The sequence below is a fragment of the Nannospalax galili genome, unplaced genomic scaffold (genome assembly GCF_000622305.1).
Source record: "Nannospalax galili isolate Female #2095 unplaced genomic scaffold, S.galili_v1.0 scaffold1007, whole genome shotgun sequence".
Lineage (NCBI taxonomy): Eukaryota > Metazoa > Chordata > Mammalia > Rodentia > Spalacidae > Nannospalax > Nannospalax galili.
Genome location: NW_008355473.1, coordinates 1,136,362 through 1,147,277, shown reverse-complemented (window position 1 = coordinate 1,147,277; position 10,916 = coordinate 1,136,362). Strand labels below are relative to the sequence as shown.

At 38.8% G+C, this 10,916-nt stretch overlaps 1 pseudogene; it reads left to right on the top strand.

The window, feature by feature from the left end:
• The first annotated feature begins 4,320 nt into the window (after positions 1-4,320).
• LOC103749873 lies at positions 4,321-6,375 on the top strand (annotated as a pseudogene).
• The last annotated feature ends 4,541 nt before the right edge of the window (positions 6,376-10,916 follow it).

Genomic DNA, 10,916 nt, shown 5'->3' with positions numbered 1-10,916 from the left:
TTTAAAATGAAATGGAGATCTTTTTTAAAGTTTAAAAACTCATTCAATTTTGTGTCTTACAGGGTTTATACTTAGTTTAAAATTTTAAAACTGTATTAATTCAACAGTGAACCTAAAAATTTTATAGCAACTTTTGAAAGATATGTATCTTTGCTCTGGAAACTGTTATTGAGTATGTTAAAGCTGTAAAGAAATGCTTTTTCTAAAACATAATATATATGATTTAAAAATTTCTGGAATTCCCCAAGTATTTATCTTTTCCTTTCATAATTGACCTTTTTTTTGTGTGCAGTCAGGGGTGTATTAGAGTAAATACAAAGTGATGGGAAGAAGATGAATCCCAGCACTGTTCCTACATCCCATCATCCACAGGGACTTCAAAGGGGCTTCAAACTACTCACAGGTAACTATTTCTGAGACACGAATCTGTGGCTGACCTTGAAATCCTGAACTCAACTCTCTTGCCTCAGCATCCAGGGTAGCTGGGTCAAGACATATGCGTTCGTCAGTGTGCCAGTCAAAACTGTACTTTAACAAACCATTTTCCTGTGTACCAAGGCATGAAAGTTCAAAATAGATACTCAACTTTCACCTGTGAATTTGAAAAGTGTTTTTCCATCACTAGTTTATTAGTAGAGACAAATATCAGCAACAGTATAGACAATGACAAGCCTTCTTGGGACCAGTTTGATAAAAATCTATCCTAATATTTAAGGGGGCATCTAATCTGACTTGCTTCCTTCCTTATTCAAAATAACCAATATGTACTTGTGCACCCTGATTCCTCTCTTTTTCCCCATAGAAACCCTAATATTCTCTTTATACTACACACACACACACACACACACACACACACACCCCTCTGCCTCTCTAGTTTTAGGACTAGGATGACCCTTAGCAGGGGTCAACATAATGTGATTTCTGTACATAGATCTGAGGATCAGAAGGAAGGTATTTTGTGAGGCATAACTATATGCCTACAGGAATGACAATTCATGATAAATTACAGGATTCATCTCCAAACTCATGGTACTGACCATATTAAAGCTTTTTTTTTCTGTCTGTTACAAGTCAATACTGTTCCTCCTTTCCCCACTCAGTGACTTATTTGGAAAAATGCGCATCTGTAAATCATTTTCAGTCAGCACTTTGTGCAATAATGAAAAAGGGTCATCTGGCACCAAGTCCTCATGAAAACATCAAGTGTTCGTAATTATGTTGAGCAGCTTTACTTTGCTGGTGAGAGTGCAAATTCATACAACTAATTTTTGGAGTGTGGACTCAAGTTGTTTGGAGTCCCCGTGATCAAGCAGAGTCATTCAAGTATAGATCAGATAATTTGATTAAATGCATGTAGTAATAAAAAGCATCTAGAATACTCACTTTAATATCATGTGTGGAAGCATGAACCTAGAGGCCATAAGAATGAACTATGCCCCCAGCCCCCATCAAATTTCTAAATTGAAATCTCAATATTCACTGTAATTCTTCTTAGAGCTAGTGTACACGGAGGTAACTAATGTCAAAAAGGTCGTATAGAGGGACTGGAGAGATGGCTCAGGGGTTAAGAGGACTGACCACTCTTGCAGAGGACTCAGGTTTGATTCCCAGCACCCACATAGTGGCTAACTCCATAGCTCCAGTTCCAGGAGATCCGATGACCACTTCTGACCTCTGCAGCCATTGCATGACACAGGTGCACCTACCTACATGCAGGCTACACTCATACACATAAAATAAAAATAATAAATAAATAAAATATTAAAAACTTCATATAGGTGAGGTCCTGGTCAAGTACAATTGGCATCATTGTAAGAACACACACCAGAGTGTTTCTCTCACTCATTCTCTTTCCTTCCCACTCATCCTTCTCTCTTCCCCCTCCTTCTCCCTATCTCCCCTCTCTCTCTCTCTTCCGCCTCCTTCTCCCTCCCTCTTCCCAACCTTCATTGTCATCACAGACGAATCTTACAAATATAATATTGAGGGCAAAAGTGAGGTACGAGAGCACTTGATTCTTTAAGATAAAACACAAAACTTGGAGTCTGTCCTGTCACCTCAGGCTCAGAAATTACACATATCCCTAGCTTAAAGGAAACCACTCTTTAAAACATATTTTATTTATTATTTTTATTTTATGTGTATGAGTGTTATGCCTGCATGGAGGTAAGTGCATCCATGTCACGCAATGTCTGTGGAGGACAAAAGAGGCAGTTGGATCCCCTGGAACTGGAGTTACAGACAGTTGTTAGCTGCCAGGTGGGTGCTGGGATTCAAACCCGGGTCTTCTGCAAGAACAGTCAGTGTTCTTAACCACTGAACCATCTCTCTAGCCCTCCTTTTTTAAAAATAGAGACCATTTTTTATACCCCATTCACACATCATCACAAAGTGGCCCCAACACTGATCACCAAGCATCACTCACTCAGCTGGGCCACGACCTGACATGTTAGGGTAACAGCAAAGAAAGATACAAACACTCAGTCAACAAAGATGAGATCAGCTATATAGACTAAGAACACCAACAACAACATGACTCCAGATACATAGGCCCCAACACAAAACACAAACAACATTAATAACCAAGACAATATGTCTCCTCTAGAAACTAACACCACCATTGCAGTTTTTCCTGAGAATGGCAGCCTAGTTGATGCACAAGACAATGAATGGAAAACAGCAATTATAAATATGTTCAAGAAACTCACAGGCGACATGAATAAAGAATGAGACTGTGAAAATACCAACAAGTGAATGAAATAACAAAAACCATTAAAACCATGACATTAGACTTCAATAGAGGGATAAAATCTCTGAAGAAAAGTCAAACTGAAATTAAATACGAAATAAAACCTCAGGCACTCAAACATAAAGTTCAGAGGAAAGGCTCAAAAGGGATTTGATGAAATGTGACAGAGAATAACAGATCTTGAAGACAAGTTTGAGGAAATGAATCATTCAATCAAAGAAAATGTCAAATCTAAAATAACCCAAGAACAGAATATGCAGGACCTCTGGGACACCATAAAAAGACCAACCCTACAAATCATAGGCATAGAAGAAGGAGAAGAAACACAGGCCAAATGCACAGAAAAAATCATAGAACAAACACATCGAAGAAACAAAATCCTTGTAGGAAACTTTCCAAATCCAAGGAAAAAGATCCCCATCAAGGCATAAGAGTCACACAGAACACTATGTAGACAAAAAAACAAAAAAGAAGCTCCCCATGTCATATGGAGTCAAAACTCCAAATTCACAGAATGAAAAGTATTCGCAGCTGTAAGAAAGATCAGGTCACATATAACAGCAGGCCCATCAGAGTAACAGCTGACTTTTCGATGGAGACAATGAAAGCCAGAAAGGCTTGGACCGATGTCCTACAAGTCAGAAAAGAACACAAATGCTACCCGAGACTACTATATCCAGCAAAACATCAGACATAATCAAAAGAGAAAGAAAAACTTTCCATGATAAAACGAGATTGAAGGCATTTATGTCCATGAATCCAGCTCCAGAGAGAATAGTGTATGGAATGCTTTAGCCCTAAGAGCAGATTAAACACTCTCAAGAGGGCACAGACTCCCACGGGTTGGGGTTACATGGCAGCAACTACAGCAAAGCAAGAGACTCCTGCTACAGCCAGCACAGGCAGAGATCTGAGCTGACCCTGGAGGCTGTCCACAGGCCCCACACTCCCTTGATGAATTGAGAAGTCCCATTGTATCACAGTGAGATGGACAGTAGCTTTGATTATAATTGTGGCAAACTGGAGTCACCTGATCACTAACAAAAGGTGCCTGTCAGCTAACATCACCAGGACTTCCTGTTGAAATACAACAACAAAGGAAGTGAAATGGAAATAGTGCATACAGCACCTTAGAATGATGCTGCACAGGGCTAGTCCAACACTGAATGTACCTGCACTGTGAGGAGAATGTCCGCAGAAGCCTGTCAAGTGCATTTTTAGTCAAGTTTTTGTTAAATATTCAGTCGTTTAGCACAGTTAACTTGAGTGCATAGTATGTCATTTCATTCCATTTGAGTTTCTTGAGTGTTTTCTTGAAATGTCTGCAGAGCTTCTCCTCCTTCCTTGAACTAGGAGTGTTGCCTTGCTATCTTTTTTGAACTTTAAATCTGAGAGGTACTCAGTGGGCCTGGTTGCCATCTGTAATGAACATCAAGAAACCACCATGTTGTGGAAGCAAAACTGATTTTATTCTCCCTTTCTGAGAGATGTTTCTTTCTGATGCCAGTTTTCTTCCTTGTTTACACATGTTCAACAATTCAAAAGGGAAAGTTCATTGTAAGGGTTTCAAAATGGCAGAGAAGTTTGAAAGTCTTATGAACATTCATGGTTTTGATCTGGGCTCTAGGTATATGGACTTAAAAACCACTGGGCTGTGGTGGCAACAACTTGGTTTTTTTCTACTGTAGACAATGACTGTGACAAGAGTAGCCATCAAGAAAATTTTCCTTACAGATCTCCAGAGTGTCAAACATGCTCTCCATAAAATCAAAATTATTAGAAGACTTGACCATAATAACTTGTGAAAGTGTTTGAAATCCTTGGTCCCAGTGGAAGCCAGTTAGCAGATGACACAGGCTCTCTGACAGAGCTTTACGGCATTTACTTCAGGAGTACATGGAGACAGACTTGGTGAATGTGCTGGAGCAGGGCCCTTTACTGGAAGAGCATGCCAGGCTTTTCATGTATCAACTGCTGCATGGGTTCAAGTATATGCATTCTGTAAATATATTGCACAGAGACCTCAAGCCAGTAAATCTCTTCATTAACACTGAAGACCCAGTGGTGAAGATGGGTGATTTTGGCTTGGCATGGATCATGGATCCTCATCGTTCCCATAAAGGTCATCTTTCTGAAGGATTGGTTACTAAATGGTACAGAGCTCCACATTTTTTACTTTCTCCTAATAATTACACTAAAGCCACTGACATGTGGACCACAGACTGCATCTATGTCAAAATGCTGACTGGTAAAGCCCTCTTTGCAGGTGCACATCAGCTGATTTTAGAATCTGTCCCTGTTGTGCATGAGGAAGATCATCAGGATCTTCTCAGTGCAATTCCAGTTTATAGTAGAAATGACGTGACTGAGCCACACAAGCCGCTAACTCAGAGAAGCACTGGATTTCCTGGAACAGACTCTGACATTCAGCAACATGGGCCAGCTGACAGTGACAGCAGAGGAAGCTCTCTCCTATCCTTACATGAGCAGCTATTATTTTCCAATGGATGAGATGGTTTCAAGTCATCCTTTTCACACTGAAGATAAAGGTGATGATATTTTGCTTATGGGTGAAACTCATTGTCCCATTTATAACTTGGAAAGTATCATTACTGTCAGTTTTCAGAGCATGATTGACTGATTCATAACAATTTTAATATCCATGACATTCAGCTTGACCCAAGAGCTCTGTCTGATATCACTGATGAAGAAGTTCAAGTTGATCTTCAAAATATTTGGATGAAGACCTAGAAAAACATCTGGAGGATCCTGCTTTTGATACCAAATACCCTTGAATATTGCTGGCAGTACCCAGATCACCATGAAAACAAATATGTGATCTGGAGTGTAGCCACTCCTGTAGCTGCAAGACAAGGTCACCATCATATTTAGATAATTTGGTTTGGAGAGAGAGCGAGGTTAACCATTACGATGAGCCCCAACTTATTCTAGATCTTTCCAACTGGAAAGAACAAAGCAAAGAAAAATCTGATAAGAAAGGCAAGTCAAAGTGTGAGAAGAATGGATTGGTCAAAGCACAGTCGGCACTGGAGGAGGCATCCCAGCAACTGGCCGAGAAGGAAAGGGAGACCGCCAGGGGTTTGACTTTGATGCCTTCATTGCAGAAAATATTCAGTTTAGTTTCCAGACTGAGCTACTAATGTTGTTGACTATCTCAGTGTCCCAGCTAGAACTGGGCCAATCTCGCATATTTGGAAGCCTTGACTGGTCCTTGCGGGATAGCCAGTTTGTGAGTGGCAGGGAGGAGTGTTTCCTCATCTGTCCATTTTGTTGTAAGGTCAGGAAGAATGAAGATGTGGAGAAAGAACACTTACACCAGCTACTTGGACAAGTTCTTTAACAGGAAGGAAGACTCTGAAGTGCTAGAAACTGATCCAGTGGAGGATGGGAAGCCTGGGGAGAGTAGGTACGAGGCAGGGCTTCTGAACAGTGGTGGGGAGTATCTCCTCAACAAGCAGCTAGAGTCCATCAGCACCCCACAATTCCACAGTCCAGTGGGGTCCTCCCTCAAGTCCATCCAGGCCACATTAGCACCTTCACCTATGAAATCTTCTGCTCAAATTCTTCACAAAACATACGGCAGCATTCTGTAACATCTGAAGTAAAACACTCAGCAGACATTCCTCTTTGTACTCTTCATGGAATGAGTTTTGTCCTTTCTTTTATTTATATTTTTATTTTATGTGTATGCGTGTATTGCCTGCATGTAGGTAAGTGCACCCATGTCGTGCAATGCCCGCAGAGTTCAGAAGAGGCTGTCGGATCCCCTGGGACTGGTGTGAAGGACAGTTGTTAGCTGCCATGTGGGTGCTGGGATTCGAACCTGGGTCTTCTGCAAGAACAACCAGTGTTCTTAAGCACTGAGCCATCTCTCCAGCCCCAGTTTTGTCTTTTTCTTTTATCATTAGTGTTTGTCATTTTTTTTTCTTGAATCAAAAGGTGTCACTGGAATTTTATTAGTTCTTGGTTTTGTAAAATCTAGAGTTTAATTTTTTATTTTCTGCATGTAAGATAGTTTTCATTTTAAGTGGCATGTTGTTTGCATACACAAAATAGAATTGAAAAAATGATGCAATGTAGGAGAAGACACATGCACTAAGACAAGTAAACATTTCCTGGCCTGCTTTCCAGGAAACAAAACCTTGCCTTGAGACTTAAACAGTGAGACTGTACATAACTGCATTGAAATATCTATTTTTTTCCTGAAACATTTTTCACTCATTAGTATTTTCAACATTTTCATACTGTAGACATTTCTTAAGACACATGATACCAGCAGCAACTGAAAATGAATGCCGAATTTGGTACACATGTATTATCTACCTCAAGGTAACAAAAACATGAGTCGAGACATCAAAACATGGTGTGCCCTTCTGTGTAGTCAGCGTTTATGATATGTTCTGGTATTCATTCATTACAGTGACGTGTTAATGCATCACATCTTATTTATTTTAGCAAATCAGTATGTTTCTGTATTTGCACCTGCCCTTATTTTTCCATTTGGCACTATGGTTTGTTGCCTGCCAAGCTGATTGCATAGTGCCACCTTATGCTGAGGCTGCCCATGTGTGTTAAGTGTTCCTTTTAAGTAAAATGCTTACTGTGTACAGGAATTTGTGTTTTTGGAGGTGCTTGATCTATCTACAAAGAAAATTAGAAATTTATTATAAAATGCACTTAGAAATCTTAATTGTGTTTATTTTTTGAAAACCTGCAATGTTAGATTTGTAAGCACAAAAGTAATTAAGCACATCATTATTGTAATATAAAAGTTGTACATGATAAGACTTTTCCCCATTTTTGCTATATGACTTTATTGAATGATCTATTCCCATCCCCAGATAAGCATGAACAAAGTTAGGTTAAGGGTTAAAAAAAGAGTGGGGGAACAAAGAATAAATAAAAAATTCCAGAACAGTTAATCAAAAAAGTTTAAGAAAACAATATAACACCAACATAACAGGAATTAATAAACATGGTCAATAGGCACACCCTATCTTAATGGTCTCATTTCCTCAATAAAAAGATGAAAACTAACTATACGGATTAGAAAACAGGATCCATCCATCTGCCGCCTCTGAGAGGCACCATATCTTCTCGTCAATGATTGATACCACCTTAGGGTAAAAGGATTGAAAAGGGCACTCCAAGCAAATGGAACCAGAAACAAGCATGGGTGACTATTCTAATATCTGGAAAAACAGACTTTAAACTAAAACTAGTTTGAAGAGATAGGAAAGGTCATTTCAGACTCATTAAAAGAATAATAACCAAAGAAAATATTACAATTCTAATCATATATGCACCACACACAAGCGGCATCCAAATTCATAAAAGAAATACTATTAGATCAACAGTAAAAGAAGTGTGAAATGTACAGAGACTCATGGAGAATTAAACAACATGCTACTCAATGAAAACTGAATCAAAGGAGAAATCAAGAAGGAAATTTAAAACTTCCTAAAACTAAATGAAAATGAAAATACATACCCAAATCTATGAGACTCAATGAAGGCAGTCCTAAGGGGAAAATGTATAATGTTAAGTGGCCACACCAGAAAAATAGAAACATTTCACATAAATAACAATAATACACCCGAATCCCTTGGAAAACCAAGAACAAACAAACACCTAAAAAGAGGATGGGAAGAGACGAATAAAATCAATGCTGAAATGAACGAAACAAAATTAAGGAAAACAATAGAAAGATCAATGAAATGAAGAGGTGAAAGTCTGACAAACATTTAACCAAATTAACCAAAAGAAAGAGAATAGCCAAATTAATAAACTCAGAGATGAAAAGAGAATCATTACAAAAGATTCTGAGAAAATTCAGAAAACCATAAGAACATACCTTAAAAATCTATATTCACTAAACTGAGAAATCTAAAAGAAAAGGATAAATTTCTAGATTTAATCAAAATGACATAAACACTTTAAACAGACCCATAACGACCCATAACAAGAAGATAGGTTCAGTATCAAAACTCTCTGAACTGGAAACAGCCCAGGACCAGATGGATTCAATGGAAAATTCTACCAAACATTACAGAGTAACTGATATCGGGGCTGGAGAGATGACTCAGCAGTTAAGAGCACTGACTGCTCTTGCAGAGGACCCGGGTTCGATTCCCAGCACCCACATGGTGGCTACAAACCGTCCTTAAAACTCCAGTTCCAGGGGAATTCAACGCCCTCTTCTGACCTCTTCTGACCTCTGCGGCACTGCACGACACAGGTGTACTCACATACATTCAGGAAATACACTCCTAATACCAATATGCCTCAAATTATTCCATAAAACTGAAAAGATTAAACTCCTAAATTTTTTCTATGAACAAGTATTACTCTGAGCCCAAAATTAGACAATGGCCCAACAAAGAAAATGATGTGTCAACATCTCTTATGGAGGTAGACACAAAAATTCTCAATAAAGTACTGGCAAATAGAATGCAAGAACACATTAAATATTACCCACCATGATCAAGTTGGCTTTATCCCAGAGACACAGGGATGGTTCACAATACATCAATCAATAAGTGAAATCCACCACATAAACAGACTCAATGACAGAAGCCACATGATCCTCTCATTAGATTCAGAAAGGACCTTTGACAAAATCCAATATCCATTCATGATAATTATCCCAAGAATTTAGGAATACACAGGAGGTCACAGAATCTGTATTTGAGTGTGGACTTTATGATGCAGCCATAAATGTGGGATGGCCACTCTTCTGTGAATAAACCCCTATCCTATGCTTTGCTTAAAAAATAATAATAATAAAATATTTTTTAAAACCTGTTCATCCATGTTCATTGCTGCCCCATTCACAATTTCCAGGAAAATGGAAATGACCTAGGTATCTATCAACTGAAAAATGGATAATGAAAGTGTGGTACATTTACACAATGTAATATTATTTGGCCTTAAGGAAAAATTAAATTTTCAAGTAAACAGATAAAACTGGAAACAATCATCCTGACTGAGGTGATCCAGATGGAGAAAAACAAATGTCACATCTTCTCTCTTTTTTTTAATTTTTATTTTATGTGTATGAGTGTATTGCCTGCATATATATAAGTGCACCCGTGTCATGCAATACCTGCAAGAGGACACAAGAGACTGTCAGATCCTCTGTAACTGGATACAGATGGTTGTTAGCTACCATGTGGGTGTTGGGAATTGAACTCGTGTCCTTTACTGTAGCAGCTTCTGCAAGAGCAGACAGTGCTCTTTACCACTGAGCCATCTCTCCAGCACCACATGTTCTCTTTCATAAGTGAATACTAGCTTTGAATCTTTCCATGAGTGTTTCATTTGGAAAAAAATTAGAGATCAGGAAATTAATAAGGGGCCATTGGGAGACTTGGAGGTGAGATAGAACACAGTGGTATAAATAAGAAATGGGAATAATGATTAGGACAGGTTTAATGGAATTGGAATGAGAAGATGGGCAAAGAGGGAGTAAGAGACTAAATACTAAAGGCCTTTTGAGTCATACTTTAGTCAATAGAAGCCTATTTCAATCTATACTTATAAATATAGAAAGTGTTTAAATGTAGTTATCCTATAACAGTCTAGCAAATGAAGAGGTTAATGTCAGGAATGGATCCTTCCCTTGGGGTTGTTGACCAGAGAGATCCCATACCTCCTCAAATGATACTGGCTATTGCCATTGCACTTGGTTACCCATCAGTACTTGAGGGTAAGATCCTATTGCTGAAGACACTACATACCTGAGTCGCAGAACAAGGAAGGAGAAATCAAGCTGATACTAATCTTGAAGCTACATCTCTGCTGGCTAGATTTCATAGTACTAGAAGATGCTGTGTATGTTAGTGGCAGGGAAAAATAATCAACCTTACCTAATTGTGAGCCCTGCAAGCTACAATAACAACTGGCTTAGCAAGCTATACCCACTGGTACAATAGTAGCATGAATACTATGGGAGTAACCAGCTAGCTACCTTCTGATTCTATTTAAGACCTACTTCACAAGATGGAATAGTCCATACCTGGCACTGTTATCAGGGCCAAGAACCTGAGACTCGACAGGCCAAAAGCTATAGGTGAGACGCTACTGTTATCATTAGGCTAAATAGATATAGTATCAAACTTGGAGCCTATGAGGTCATTCTCATTCA